This window comes from Agelaius phoeniceus, chromosome 29 (genome assembly GCF_051311805.1).
Source record: "Agelaius phoeniceus isolate bAgePho1 chromosome 29, bAgePho1.hap1, whole genome shotgun sequence".
Taxonomy (NCBI): Eukaryota; Metazoa; Chordata; class Aves; order Passeriformes; family Icteridae; genus Agelaius; species Agelaius phoeniceus.
The window spans coordinates 5,681,417-5,695,879 of NC_135293.1; the positions used below are offsets into that span (position 1 = coordinate 5,681,417).

The 14,463-nt window shown below is 43.8% G+C and overlaps 1 protein-coding gene across 1 annotated transcript in view; it reads left to right on the top strand.

The window, feature by feature from the left end:
• The first annotated feature begins 1,855 nt into the window (after window positions 1-1,855).
• Window positions 1,856-14,463, top strand: part of LOC129131393 (ceramide synthase 4-like) — a 40,085-nt gene continuing 27,477 nt past the window's right edge. The window contains exon 1 of the mRNA XM_077191444.1: window positions 1,856-2,370. The gene's annotated coding sequence lies outside the window, so the exon portion shown is untranslated. The remainder of the gene's footprint in view (window positions 2,371-14,463) is intronic.

The following is a 14,463-nucleotide window of genomic DNA, read 5'->3' on the forward strand; positions in this document are numbered from 1 at the left end:
CCCTTGTCCTTCCTCCTTGCCCAAAGTCCCTCCCAAGCTCCCTTGGAGCCCCTTAAGGGAATAAAAGGGGCTCTGAGGTCTCCCTAGAGCCTTCTCCAGCCTGAACTAATTTTGCTTACCTCACGTCCTGCTGACTGGGAGGAACTTAATTTTCCCATTCGAGGGTGCTGTTCCCATTGGCAAAGGCCACCCTTCTGCTTTTCCAGTGCCCAGCATCACATCCCAGAGCTCACAGACAAAATGGCCATCAGGCTTGCTCAGAGCTTCATTTGGACACACTGAACAGGGTTTCAGAGGGTAACATTCTTGTGGACTCTAACTAGAGGACTTGTTTGACCTCTGAACATATTATCATCCTGTTCACAGTGGGCATCTGCTGGATAAATGATTACATTTTTATAAACCTGTGTATACTCATAAATATATTGTCATATAAATACTAACCCAGCAGGGGTTCAGCAGTCCATATTCTGAAATGATAAGTGATTTTGAAGCACCTCATATCCTAATTGTTTCATGAAGTATTGAACAAACCTGATAGGTAAGAGACTGGGTGCCCATCTTTGTCCTTCAGACCCCTTTGGATGTCTCAAGGTACAGATCCCAAAAAACCTGGTATCTTTCATGGCTTGAAGGCAGCACTCTGCAGAGGGATTGAGTAGCAGTACTCAGCACTTGTAATTCTAGACTCACCATGATTTATGATTATGGACTGCTGAGGCATGCAGGGTTAGCCCTTCTGAGCAAGGCTCTGCTCTGAGCTGCTTTGCTGTGTGGAGGTTGGTGCTGGGTTGTGCTGCTGCAGCTCTGTGTGCTGGGAACCCTCTGGTGAGGACACAGATGGGTCCTCCTGAGTGGGAGGCCTTGGGTCACACCTCTGTAACTAAAAGAGTCAAAGTGAACGCAAGGAAAATAAAAGGCAAACAACACCTGAGCACCTTCCTTTGCTCCAGGAGTCTTAGATGGTTTTGTTCCACCTATTGCACACACTGAAACAAGCACTTTTGCTCGTGGAAAGCCCAATCCCAATCCTTTGGAAGTCAGTGGGAGTTTTTGTCAGTGGGCTTCAGATCAGCCCCAGAAAAACTGGCTCTATAAATATGGTCATTGCAGATAAAGCACTGTTTTAAGATGGTTTCAGTGACGTCACACAAGGAGATACTGGACAACCACCTGCTTGTAGGTGTACAGGTGTCCCCTGGAGCCCTGAGATGGCCAGAGTTTCCTGACAGGATTGTAAAAGCAGGGCCCCAGTACTTTGTGCAACTATGGTCTCTGATATGCTGTGGCAACCTGGCTACTGTAACTGAGACTGTTTACAAGCCATCCCTTTGCCAGCAGCTGGACTGTGCATTGCCTAGTGGGAATGGAGCAGGTGGATTCAAATGGGTAAGCGAGAAAACTATCAGCAAGTCACGGTGTTTGTTTTAAAATTGTTCACATTTCTGTCTGCAAAGGTATTTATAACCATGCTGATCATAACCGTGCTGACTACAGCTTTAGAAAAGTCTGGCAAGAAAGAGCTGATGGACAGCATTTCAGTGAGACAAGGGAACAGCCTTAAGTGCTCCAAGAATGCATTATAGCACAGGAACAGCAAACAGGATCTGTGCTCCCAAGGCTTGAGAGCAAGAATGACGGAGTGGAATTTTTTTTGGCCTGCGTAACACAGGACAGAATAGATCATCTCAAGGGGGTTTTTTTCCGGCCTTAAAATCTACACAGCTGTACTGCACTGATTCCAAAGCCGGGGTCCACAGAAGGAGCACTTTCTCCCTGTTTCGACTGAAATACTATGTATTACTTTAACCACTGTTTTCTGTGTAAAGAGCAGCTGCAATTTCGCTGAAGGAGCCCTGGGTCCCCCGCGCCGAGATCGCCCCGCGCGGCCGCCCTGAGCCGGGGCCGGGCGGGCAGGGCAGCGCGGGGAGCGGAGCGAAGCGGAGCGGGGCAGCGCCGGGAGCGGAGCAGAGACGGGCAGCGCCGGGAGCGAGCAGAGAGAGGCAGCGTCGGGAGCAGAGAGAGGCAGCGCCGGGAGCACAGCGAGGCAGTGCCGGGAGCGAGCAGAGAGAGGCAGCGCCGGGAGCAGAGAGAGGCAGCGCCGGGAGCGGAGCAGAGAGAGGCAGCGCCGGGAGCGAGCAGAGAGAGGCAGCGCCGGGAGCAGAGAGAGGCAGTGCCGGGAGCGGAGCACAGAGAGGCAGCGCCGGGAGCGAGCAGAGAGAGGCAGCGCCGGGAGCAGAGAGAGGCAGCGCCGGGAGCACAGCGAGGCAGTGCCGGGCCCGCCGCCGGCTGCTCCGCCCGGGCGCGCAGGGGCCGCTCGCGGGGCGCGGCGGGGTCCGGGCCGGCGCCGCCCGGTGCGCGAGGCCGGAGGTGAGCGGGCGCCGGGCGGGGGCCGCGGGGGCCGCGGGAGCCGCGGGGCTGCGGGGCCGGGAGCGCTCAGCGCGCGGCGAGCACGGGAGCGTCGCTTTCACCCCGTGGCATGAAAAGCGATGCGACTGAGGAAGATTTTCTTGGCAGCAATGAAAACTGTTCTCAGAGAAAAGGACGACAAAGCTGGGCAGGAGGCTGAGTTATTTCGTTTGTGATTTGAATTTTTTTTAGAAAGATTTGTGTAATGAGCAAAATTCAAGTAGGATAACGACAAAAAACCAACCAAGCAAAGCAACCCTAATTTTGCCGAAAACCTCAAATCAGATACTTGACAGCAAATTCCACTTCTGGAATCGTTTAAAGCCTGACCAGCTGGTAGGTTTTAGGAGGAAATGGCAATCAGATAAGAGTAAACTCAGGTGTCAGGGCATGAGGTGAGTGTTTCTGGAGCAGACCGGTGTTAATTTGCAGTCTGACAGCTGAATTTTAGCTCACCAGATTGGAAAATTCATCTTTATCTATATCAGTTTATCATCTTTTAAAGGTAATTCCTTCTTTTGAAAATGTAATATGGAGTTTTGTGAGATAAGTTTGGTCAAAGTCAGATGGAAGGTGTGTGTGAGAGGACGCATGTGGTGAAGTTTGTCCTCAGAAGGAATCTACCTCTCCTTCTGCCAACAGTGAGAACTGGGGTGAGGTGTGAGACTCAGCTGGTGATTGATGAATCTACATGCTCAGGTTTATCAAGATAGCCATGAGGCTTGAAAATGCAGAGGATTTTTTTCTGTATTTCTGTTTAAAAGAAAAAAGAAAAAAAAGGACAAAGCTTTTTTTTACCTGGGAGTTGTACACTGAAAGATAAGACTTTGAGGTGCTTATGTTCAGAGCAGCAAAGAAGCTGCCAAAATAGAAAAATGCAGCCAAAAGAGCTTTTTACTGAGCATCAAAGCTGCTGAGGCTTATTAGTTGTTAAAATCTGTTGAAATTTGCATATAATATTAATTTTCTTAATCTAATCCCCATCTAATGTCAGAGTTTTGTTAAGGAGATAAAGCAGAGTAGAGACTTCACAGCTTGACAACTGCTTCCAGACAGGAAGGAGGGTAAACACCTGCAATGAAAAATTATTATTGTCCTTTTCTTTTGTTATAGTCTACCAAAATCCACAGAAGTGGCTTTGTTTTGCTGTCTGTCACACCAGTAACTACAAGAGACTTGGCTCCTCTGTTCACATGTGGCAAAGATTAGATTCATGCTGCCAACCTTTCATGTTGGGCTGAAAGATTTCAGCTCTAATCAAAATAAAAAACTCATCTGAGTTGGCGTCCTTTTCCCATGTTGTTGGACGGTGTCTGGGAAGCCCCTGCATTGCCAAATGAGAGACAAGTGGTGCTTGAGGATGTCTCAGCTATCTGCTCTTGCTCCCCAAGTCTGTCTGGGGACACCAACCTGTCTGAACTCCAGAGGCTCACGGTTGTGTACTCGTGCAGGCATCCTCACAGGCTTCAAAGTTCAGTTTCCTGGTATCTGCCTTTCTGTTGAAATAGAGTTAAATAAGGCTTCTTTTTAAAGCTTGTCCTCGTGATGGAGCTTTTTTCTTCACTTCCTGAGGTCACCAGATTGATGGAGCACATTTCCATTGGGTTTTTAAACACCACTTACAGTTTCTGATGTCCTTTTGAATGCTGAACTTAAATGATGTCTGATCTGAAGGAGAGCATGAGCTCTGGAAAGTCAGTATCTTGACAACATCCAATCTTTTATAAACCTGGCAGTGTCCAATAAACACAAAAATTACTAATTCAGGCATTCCTGCAATTTATGTTTTTTCTGACAGGCCGCTAATTAGAATCCTTGATCATATTCATGAGCCCAAGAAGGCTCAAGAAGCAAAAAGGTGTCAGGAAAGTCCAATTGCTTTCTGTTCTTTGAGATACATAACAAGAAAATTGATACTGTTTTTCTAAATTTTTATTTTCTATTTTAGCTCTAGCTTTTATAAAACCCTAGACTCTTTCCTGCGAAGCTCTTTGGGGGAAATTGCTTTCAGGCTCATAGAGTTATCCAAATTTTTCTTTTCTGACATGTTTATGGCAGAGAACAATACTTTGCAGGGCAGGAAAGGATGTGAAAGCCTTTGTAGATCACTTATTTTAGCATTATTCTAGGAAGTGGCTTATGTGGGCTCAATATACAGAAGTCAAACTGCAAAGCTGCTAATTCTGCTTGTGAAAAGTGACTGTGGTAAAGGAGTGTTTAGTCAATACAGCTACAGATGACAAGGCTCCAGCCATCTGGGCGCACGCCTGAGCTTGGTCTCCTTTTCTTCCAAGGTACAAGTCCATGGGACTTCTCTTTTTGGAGAGCACTGTGCACAGAACTAGAACACGAGTTGGGTTTGTGACCAGTGCTTGAAGCAGATTGAGGCACATCACAGCTGAGCTGCAGCAGCTAGGTTGCCACCTGCCAAGGTCATGATGATTTGTCCAGACTTTGGAAGCAGTGGTTGTAAATGAAAGATCCCTCAGGGAATCTCCGGATCCTAATTCATAGCAAATTTCTCTGCAAGAGAGTAAAATGCAGCTAGAATGTTATTGGACGCTACTTTTTCAGGTCTAAGATGAGTAGGGGATAGTTCTTTAAGCTTGTTACTCAATCCTGAGAGAAATAGGAGAAAAATACAGGCATGGTGTTTGGTGTCATATGATCCAGAGGGTCCCTCAGTTGTGTATGTACACCCAGAAATTGCTTGGGGGTGCATCTATCACATATTTAGGCTTAATTTTCTGGTGGGTTTTTTTGTGTGAGTGTTTTGGGTTTTTTGTTTGTTTGTTTGGGGGTTTTTTGTTTGTCTTTTTCTTTTTGTTGTTGGTGGTGGTTTTTGTTTGGTTTGGTTTTTTGGGTTTTTTTAGGTTCCTTTTGCAAAGGTCAGTAAGGACTCGATGATATGAATCCCGATATTTCCAGGTATGATGTAGCAGATGGGCGTTTGGAGTTCAGCAGAGGTACGGTTTCATTAGCTTGAGCTGCGTTCCTGTAGAGAGAGGTGCCACCTTTGCCAGGTCCAGGCCACTTCTCGTTTCCCCTTACACCTTACATTGAGCCTGCACAAATGATTTTGAAGCCAGGAGGTAAATTGCACTGAGGAACTGGCACGGGGTAAAATCACCCCCAAGTAATAAAACCAGAAAAAGTTTGGTTTAAACCCAGATCTTTTTCTCAAGCTGGTTCTCTGTGAAGCCTGACAAATCGCTGTGCAGAGCGTGGCAGGGTGGTGGCAGTGATGTGGGAGAGCTGGCCAGGAACGGGTGGAGGCCGGGGTCCAGTCTTTGATGGCTCTGTTGGTTTACTCTGGCTCTCAGTTGTAAGGAGCCTCTCTCAGCAGGGGGATCTTCATGCTGGAAAGAGCAGCAGTTTCATTTTAAGGACTGTAGTGGATCTCTCCACCCACTGATACAATCTTAAAGGAAGCACATCTGTTTCTTTTCCCACTGTGGTCCTCCAGTCTTAGGCTTTGTTCAGGTGAAAACAAACTTAGAAGAAAGGAGATTGTAGAACATGAAAGAACTGACATGCACAAGTCAGAACAAATAGTCCATCTTGATTTTCTGTACTGTAGGATGTAAGTAACATGTACTTGTTCTTTGAAATGCTGAGTCATTATATCACAGCATTTTCTGAAAAATCACATTTGTTTAATACATTTAGGCTCATTAGATATATCCAGACATTACTATGACATAACAAGTCCACACTAAAATCCAGTGGGGGTGCAGCTGAACTGAGGGGCATGCAGTTTTGAACTGACTCCACTTTAGCTGTGAATTTAGAGCCTGTTGATAAGAACAAAAGTGTCATGAGATTTCTGGAGTCAGAATTGTTTATTGTGTTCTGTGTTTTATATCCTGCTTGTATTTCCAATGTCTGTTCCAGGTTTCTTCCCTGTGGGAGAAAAGCCACGCTTTCATGTAAAGGAAAAGTAGAAGTCAAAAGGCTTACTTCAAAATAGATTGCTCTAGAGGAAGCCAAAATCTTGTAATTATTTCTTATAAGTAAAATTAATTATCCTCGTTCTAGTTAATACTGAGATATTGAACATTTCAGTGGATCCGTTGTAGGTGTAGAGTTGCACATTTCCAGCCCCATTTCATTGCAATGCCACACACTGCAGGTTCTGTTGTAAAGGCTGGAGCTCAGGGAGCCCCTAGACCTGGAGTGCACCTGAAAGGAGCTGTAGGGGAACCTCTGCCAGGAGCTGGGCACTGCCCCCTGCCCAGCAGCATGGACAGCCCTGGAATGCCCCGTGCAGCTTCTGGTTCTGGATGAGTTCCAGGAGCTGCTGCCAGCCCAGGCTGGGCCTGTGTGAAGCTGCCACAAAGGGCTGAGGATGCAAAGTGTTGTTCTCCACTGGATGCATCCTGGCCACCACAGGTGTTGGCAGAGCTCCTGCCCTTGGGCCTGCTTGTGGTGTGACTCAGTGCTCCTGGTCTCACACACTGACCTGGCTGTGGGGTGCTTTTCACCTTAACTAGGTGTCTGCAAGTCTGTTCTGTGCCCTTAGCCACCCTCCTCATTCAAATTAAGGTTTGCATTTTATTGTGGGTCTCTGCTCTATGCATGTATTCACCTTTAGTATATCTGTATCGAAGGTTTCATATTTAATTCTACTGGCATTCTATAGCAGGTTCTTCTTAAGTAAAAAGAAAAAAAAGTCATAATTTTCCCAGTTTTGAAAGTCCACTTAAGGCTGTTCTGTTGGGGGTTGTTTTTGTAGTGCATGCCTCAGCAGGTTTGTCCAGAATTAAACAGCAATGTCAAGAACCCAGTGCATGTTCCCCACTCCTTTTCCAATATGCATTAGTTTTAATTAATCCAGGAGTTTTATTTGGAAAAATAGGAAATACATTCAAAGAGGACTGCAGTAATTCCATAAACTTTGAGACTGATTCACCTTTTACCGAAACTGGTTTTGATCAGAACTAGTGTCTTTGTTTTAAAAGTCAGTTCCAAAAATAAAGAAATTCTTAAAATACTTTTCTTTCTGAGGTTGCTGCGCTGGTAGTCACAGGTTATGGCATATGCCTTCCAACCCAACAAATGCCAAGGCTTTGAATCAAAGCAGATAAGGAAAAATAAATTGTGAAAGAGGTAAACTACAGGCTGTGTTCACATTATTTTGTTTGTAATGAGCAGTGTTATTTTTATCCCTGAGGTACTATAAGAGCTTTTGGGACAACAGCTTCCCTGTGGTTCATCTGTCTGTCTTCATACATATTTGAAAGATCCTTCTGCAGGGTTTGAAAGATGAATTATCAGAGTTTGTGTTTAATGTTTTCAAAGAAAAGATCAGAGGAATTTTTCTGTTTAGAGAGGATATTGAATTAAAAGCATGAAAGCAGAATTCCCCAAATAATCCCTTCTGTATGACTTTTCTTGTAAAGTTACTTGTGGTGAACTGAAGCAAGAAGAAAGTGACCCTCGGTATCAGCGTTTTAAAAATAAACCCTTAGCTCAGGCAGCTGAGCCAGGGCAGTGCCCGGGAGCCGGGGGTGCTGCTGCTGGGATGGGGGATGGGGTGTCCGAGTTCTCTCTCAGACCCTTCAGCAAACACTGGCTCCTCATTAGAGCAGGAGGAGTCCGGCTTGAGGAGGGACTGTGTTCCCCAGAAGACCAAGAGGACCCCCAGGGCTGAGCAATCCCAATGAGCCCTGTCTGTGTCCAGCGGGATCCCTCATTGGAAGGGTGCCACTGCACATGTGGTTATAACATCCCATAATGCCAGAATTACTAGATAAATAGCACAGTTGTTGCAGCCTTCAAATCTTGACAAGGAATACACCGTCCTACAGTGATTTGTTTATGTAATAGATAAAGCTCCATTGGAGGCAGGTTCTCTTCATGTTAGCCACCTTCCAGCAAAGAAAAGAGCTCAATGCCTATGGAAACAACTGGAGTTTTACATTCTGCTTTATAGGCTGCTCCTATCACAGAGCTTTTAAGTTATCTGTGCTAATGAAGAATAATTCATATTCACATTTGCTTTTCAATGAACATCATCATGTGATAGATTGCATTACTCATTAAGCAGTAATGCTTGTGAAAAGTGATTCTCAATGGTTTTAAACTTGGAGAAAGGCAAATCTTTCTATCAGTTGCTATCTCAATGTTTTTGACATATTTTGCTTTTGCAGTAATGTTGGGAATGTAGATGTTCTCAGATAAAGTTTTATGTTTTGTGTTTTGAAATGAAAAATCATGAAAGCATGTACTACTTTTACAGGTAGGAGTATAATTTAAAAGAATCTTAATTTTAGCGTAATTATTTTTTTTTTCCCTAAGCTTTGGAACAGGCTGGGGAGTTTGCAAGAACAAATACCTGGGAAACTGATGGAACAGTTGATACTGAAATTTAAAGACAACTCATAGAAAGTAATTAAAGCCTGTGTGTTTCCTGCATGAGGGAGGAGAGCGAGGGTTGTGTGAAAAGTCATTTACTGTGTGTGTAGGTGTACTGCATTGTAATACAGGATGCCTCCCTCAACTTCACGCAACAGATTAATCCTAAATGATAGGTAAGCACTTTTCTAATCTATGTTGGCATTAAAGATGATCCAATTCCACTTTGCTGTTTGATCTTTGCGAGGTCTGTGGCAGAGGTTGCACAGATCGGTCCCTGAGGCCTCCTTGTTTAACACAGCAGGTTCTCTTGTTTTGACCCAACATTGGCTGTTCAGGAGTTCAGCGCTCAGGGGGATGCTCAGATGTGCTGGTGTGATGAATTAGAAAACTTGACTGGGGAAATGGCCTGGCTGGAGGAGAAAGAGGGATAAGAGTGCTTGATTCACTGTAGGGCTTGACTGTATGAATTAGGAGCAATGGTGACACTTTGGGCTGCAGGGAAGTAGGAACTGTAGGTGAAGCTATGGATGAAGAGCTTCTGAGGGCTGCACAGACTGTGGAACCTGGGGTGTGGCTGAAGACAAAAGGACAGGAGAGGAGGAGCTGTCCTGGAAGGGACCAGAAGGGCTTGCCAAGGGTGATTCTTAGAGGTGAGGAGAGGGCCATCACAACAGTACGATTATTTAGGAATGTTTATGCCTCAAAAGGGCTGGAGAGTCAGGTAATGCATTGGAGAAGCATTGCACTGTCACATGAGCTCATAAGAGGCTTTATTGAGTGCTGTGTCGGTTTTTTAATGTGATTCAAGTATGGCTTGGAAGCTTGAACCTACTACCTGCTTTTTGTTATTCTCAATTTTTAAGTTAGGATTAAACTTTTTAAGGCCTGGGATATGTTTGTAGAGTAGCAGGGTTAGTGATAATCTGTTGAGTGATTGCAGTTGGTAGTAGAAACAGTGTCAGGGGTATGTATTGTAATGAATTATCTGGACAAATATTTTTTGCTCCTCCAGCATCTGAACATCCATGCACATAAACTGGGTTGTAAGGCCAGAACTTGCCTTTGGAAGAGTTTCTCACAAAGTTATTGCTGTCCAGGCTCAAAGTCTTGAGCCTTATTTAGTGTGTATTCTCAGAGTGTGATTCCTTTTTGTACCTTTCTCTTCCAAAATCTGTCAAAAGGCTTCTATTGGTGCATGAACTGCTTGTTGGTACAATCTTTGTGGATAAATAGCATTTCTGTTTAGAGGCTTTTTGGCAGTTTTTACTGTCTCTTAATTCAGATTGAAGGACATGATCTCATTAAGATTGCCTGACTCTTTCTTTGATACTGAAAAAATTTAGAGAAAGAACAGGTGAGCAGTTCTAGGAGAAGTAATCTCCCTCTTGATTCTTTGAGTGATCTTCCAACCTGACTTCTTAGCTCACTGTGGCCTGAGGCCAATAACTTGATTTTTTTCCTCAGTTCTATCAAGTGATGTCAGACAGTGACGGCTGTTTCTACAGTGAGACTGGAGGAAATAGTAGGTGTCAGGAGAAAGAATGAAGGAAAAAATGCAAAGAAATTGATAAGTAGCTCATTTGGGGTTTATAGGTACCTCCTTCTTATATTTTACATTTGCACTCTTGAGAAACCCACATAGGTCTGGACTGTGTGTTTTGTGGAGATGTTGTAGCTGGTGCTTTGACACCGGTGGTGTCTGATGTTCTTACTAAGCCATGATATGGTCTGTAGCTTTCTGCACAGGGATGTGGCCAAACAGTCAGCATGCAGTCTCCTGTGGTTTTCCGCTGATTTTTGTTTTGTTTTTGTTTGTTTGTACAGTTAATGTTCAGTAGCAGAACATTGTTCCCAAGTGTCAGGACAACAAGGTTTTTGTTACCTCACTCTGTCCTTGGAAGGCGTGTTACTTCATGTTAGCATGTAACAGGAATGTTACTGCATTTAATAATTCAGCCGTGAACTAGGTACCAGCCAAACAGCAAAAGTCTTCTTGCTTTTACCCTGATAATTCAATACAGCACTTTGTTTTTCAGACTAGTTTGATGAGTGCTGCAGTTCAGCCCAGGTTTTTTACAGCATTAGTAGGGAAGGATCTCCAGGTTCTTGGAGGAAAGATATGGTAGAAACAGCTGTGGTATTTCAAAATTTGAATCTACCTTCTTGGGTTTTTCTTAAGTTTCAGGAGAGGAGATTTGTGCTTCTTCAGGGATCTGCTTGGCAGGAGTTCATGGGAGACTCTCCTGGCAGGTAAAGGTGCTGATCTTCCAGAACCAGATCCAAGCACATGTAGTCCATTGCAACATGCAAAAAGACAAACAAACATGGTAGGAGGCAAAGGAGCATGAGCATGGAGCTGTTGTTTGAGCTCAAACACAAGCAGGAAGCATCAGGAAGGTGGGAGAGGTATGAATGGCCAAGAGCAATACAGAAATGTTGCCTGGGGAAAGAAGGATGCAGGGAGGAAAGCTGAAGCTCAGCTGGAGTGAGGGGTGTGAAGAGCACCCAGAGCAGCTTCTGAAAGTACATTGGTAGCAAGAGAGAAGCTAAGAAACATTTGGACACACTGCTCTGACCACCTTTTGACCAAAGACATTGTGAAGCCAGAAGTATCTGGGGCCTTTCGGCCTTGTTTTTAGCTGAATAAACTAATGCTTGTTTTTCACTGGGCAAAAGCAGGAAGTTGTACTCGTTCCCCTCAGTGAGGGATGACTGAATGAGAAGAGCTGTCTGATTTGCATTCTGACGTGGTGAGTGACATCAGCTGAAACCCTGCTGTGCTGTGGGTGATACCTGCAGTGTGTTCAGAGCCAGCACTCACAGGCACAGCAGCCCAGCAGGGAAGGAGCTGGCAAGTGGAGCATAAGGTATGGGAGGTTAGTATGTACTTTATGCTGGGTGAGGAAGATGTTCTCTGCAGATCTAGGTAAGCAAGTTTGTCTATTGTAGGACTTTTATTTGCGGTTTCAAATGTTTAATTGGGCATTTTAGGGGTTTTCTGCAACAGAGCTCTCCCAAAAGATGGAAATTTTGGCCTTTGAACAGAGCAGCGTGTGACTTGGAAAATGAATTTATTCTTGTGTAAACAGCAGACATGAAATAATTTGGTAGGAAATGTCAGCTGGTAGATCTAGGTGAGGAAAACATCCAAAAGCTAGGAAGTTGAAGGTAATTGAACATTGGTGGAGAAACAAGGCTGCACAAATAATTTCAAATTTTCAGTTATCTTCCAAAAAAAAGGATATGGAGAACAGAGTCTGGGTGAGGAGAATGAGCCTGGAGAACATAGTGTTGGTGATTACAAAGGTGAGGAGGTTGTGGTTTCATTTCTCTTGCTACTGGTCAGAGTTGAAACATCTTATTTGAGTCAAAAACAAATGGAGGTTCTGCCAGAAGCTGTAGTTTTAGGGAAAAGGGTATGTAGAGTCACAAGAGAAAGAGAGAAGAAGGCTGAGGAACTAGAGAAATAAAGCAGAATTACCTGCAGGTAAAAAGAGATTAATGACAAAACTTGAACACGTGGTTGGAGATTCTGCATCAGTTATGGCCAGAGCAAGCAGGCTTGTAAAAATCTGCAAAAGAAGTTCAAAGAAATGGAGGTGTACAGGGTGATGAGTTCCATAGGAATGTTACTTTGACAGGTTGAGGAAGCATGCTAGGAGAGCTAAGGCCAGTAAGTTGTTCATGGACTGGAACTATATGGAAAGGTTTAAATATCTTTTCATTACCATGGGAGGACCTTCTTAGGCATTTTTCTTAATTGATAACTTTCAGCTGAGTCCCTTGGACACTGTCCATCCATGGTTAAATTTACATTATAAGAAAAGCCTTAAAATGGTGAAGAACCAAGGGAAACATAGATAAAAAAGGGATCTCGGGCAGGGGAAGTGTTGTTTTGAGTAAGGTGATATCTGAAAGCAGATATGACTCCAGGACGCTAACAGAGATGAGGAAATGGAAATGAACATATTAAAACTGAAGTGAAATTTGAAAAGCCTAAGGTATTCCCTTCAGGCAGGTGACTCTAACTAACTAATCTCTGTCTCAGTATGCTGAAAATAATGCTACATGTAATTAAAAATTTTGGAGCAGAGATTTTTTTATCCATAAATTTTACCAAATCTTTAGTGATTTTTTGATCTATAAATTTTACCAAGTCTTGATATATATTAGAAGAAATGTATAAAAGATTTTACCAAAAAAAGAAGCAAAAATTATCCTAGAACTATAATACTATAATACCAGTATTGTGATCATTAGTGTGAAAGTTTAAAAAAAGAAAAATCCTTGGAGATGGAGATTAAGATGTTAAATATAATATGAGTATTCAAAAGATAGCCTGTGCTATGTTAGTCAGAGCTTTATTTGATAAAATTATTTCTTTATACCTAAAAGAGACACAGTAATTTTCATGTCTAAACTAGTAACTTCTCTTGGGTTGCAAGTAGTTTTAGTTGAAGACATCAGAATTATGGAAAATATCAAACAAGAAACTGCCTAGAAAAGCTATCGGGAGAGAATTTACTCATGAAGTTCTTGGCTAATTGATTTCTTAGTAAAATGACTTAAAGGTTCAAAGACATAATAGGCAATGGAAACTCAAATTTAGGCAATATGGACCAGAGTAGGGCAGGAACACAATGGCTCCAAATTCCAGTTTGAAATAACAGGAACCTTTAGAACTATATGGAAGACTTTGTTTCTCAACCCCAGTTTCTTGGGAAGATAGGACAAGCCTCTCCATTTTGGTCTCCAGCAAATCAAGATTGAAGAAGTGTTTTTGGTTTTCTTTAGCCTTAACCCCATGGAAAAATAAAGCAGCTTGACTCGAGAAGCAGCATAACTGCATCCTTGTGGTGGTGTGCTTCCCCATTAACTGGTGATTTCCCCTGTGGCAGTGCTGTGCTGCAGGGGATATTTGCATCCTGGGAAAACTGGCCCTACCAGGAAGGCTGCTGCAGGAATCCCCGCGCTGCTCTGGCAGCCAGGCCATTAACGTGGTGCTGCAATTAAACTAATAAGACTTGGCTGACCTAAATGGCTTGGCCCAGAGCCACTGCAGGGATGTTTGTACCTTTGGCATGGTTTACCCACAAACCTGTATAATCCACCTGCAGACAATGGCCCATGTCTGCTGTAATTGAGCACTCGAGGCCTCTGTAGCCAGTTCTTTCCAAGACGTGTAAGCTGTTTCTCTCTGTTTCGTCTCCACCCTTATCTGCTATAGTCACGCATGTAAATTTACATGAATATTTGTGTACCTATATATTAATGTTTTGCTTGGGAATGGAGTCTGTAAGTGAAGCAAGAGGGTAACTCTTTGAAGATGTAAGCAACAGTTAACATTGCCTGGGTAAACCTGCTTAGCCATTTTACCTGTGAGACGAGCAGTAACCTCCTTAGCTGGATGTCCTGCTTCTTCTCAAACAGTTCTGCTTTGAAAGCAAAACCAAGCACAAACCTGGCCCTGCAGGGTTCAGTGCAGTGGTGTTCTGTGGCTCAGGGTGGGGAGCCCTGCTGTGCTGCTCTGCTGCAGGCACTGCAGATGCAGCAATTCCTGCTCTCCTTCGAGCAGCCCAGCAAGCCCAACAGCAGAGACCTTTGCAATGCTGAGGATTCAGATGAAACCACTATGTTCACAAAAACCAAAAAAACAAGCAACACCAGGAAAGGCAAGATTCAACAAAGTAAATA